This window comes from Euprymna scolopes, chromosome 1, assembly GCF_053919585.1.
Source record: "Euprymna scolopes isolate OS-2025 chromosome 1, ASM5391958v1, whole genome shotgun sequence".
NCBI classification, from domain to species: domain Eukaryota; kingdom Metazoa; phylum Mollusca; class Cephalopoda; order Sepiida; family Sepiolidae; genus Euprymna; species Euprymna scolopes.
In genome coordinates, this window is record NC_136482.1 from 197,336,810 (window position 1) to 197,338,304 (window position 1,495).

Here is a 1,495-nt window from a genome sequence, read left to right on the forward strand (position 1 = left end):
GGCGAACGGAAAAGCAAATGCGCAGAAAATTAAAATAATTATTTTCATTTATTGAGATTTTTTTTTGGGGGGGGGCTCTTTTTTTGTACGTATTGCGATAAATTTTAACAAATATATATATTTTTTTATTGTTATTAATACTTTTTGAATAAAAAATAGCCTCATTTTTTATGTAAAACATCAAACCATTTGTAATATGAGTTGAGTTAAAAAAAAAAAAAACACGAAAAATGCTGTTAAAGATTTATTAAATACTTTTTTAATGCAGTTTAACATTATGTAATAATTTGTTATTACTGCAATATTTTAAGCAATAAATTTATTGGTATTTTGTGCTAGCATATCTTGTCTTTTCCTTTTGTACTAGCATATCTTGACTTTTCCTTTCCCAGTTTTAACAACTAGTCCTTTTACTTTTGTCACTCTAATTTTAATCATATTACTTTCATGCTCGCATGTTTTGTATTTGTGGAGAAGCCCGGGATGTTTCAGAGATGTGCCCCAAAATGAAACGGAAATTGTAATTTCGTTCTGGTGCAATAATACACGTTTCTAATTGAACACACGACAAAGAAATCGAGCGTAAATGAGAAAATGGGGTTTGTATTACTGTACACATAGATTCGAAAAAGTTGTCAAAAACAAATACATAACAAATGTTATCAAAGGCAAGATAACTTACTTTTCTACCTAACCGGATATGTTTCTAGTGTTTTTATTTAATGTAACATGTTTATTCAGCTCGAAAAACATGCAATGTTTACCGATGTATTGGAAAATTTAAAATGGCGCCCGCCCGACTCTCTATTTGACATGATAAGTTTGGGAAAAGGAGTTAAAAATAAAAAATATGCAAAATTCTGTTAACAACCCACCGAATACATGTCAGCCTATGTTACGGTAACATATACTGAGCGAGTTTCTAACAGTATTTTGTCTAATTTTTTATTTATAATTCCTTTTCCCAAACATACGCGCCCACATCCACACATACATATATTCACGTTCGCGTACATACACTCACATTCACATGTATACACACACGCTAACGTACGCACATGTACACACACATGGACAACGTCACTTCCCCTATCAAAGGAAATCCACACATGCGCAAAAGACCACCGGAAACAAGTATAAAAGCAAGATACAAGCTGTTTCCAGCCCTTTTTGGACCAGCTTCCTAGCTGGGCGGTCTACACCCCACTTGCTACTATGTGAGACAAAAAGCCAACAGACAGTATGTATACTTTATATGCTTTCTATCTCCATAGCCTGGATTGACTTTTTCTCATTCTCTCTCTATATATACAACTTGTCCCTGAGAATACCTTCGCGTAGCTGACTGCTAACTGATGTCAACCCTCTATCCTGTGTCTTTGTCTAAACGCTGGACTATCATTCTCATTTCTACTATATTACTCACTTCTCTTCCTACGTGCGAACAAACGATAGTGACCAGAACGTGAAATGAACACACATTTCCTTTTCTTTC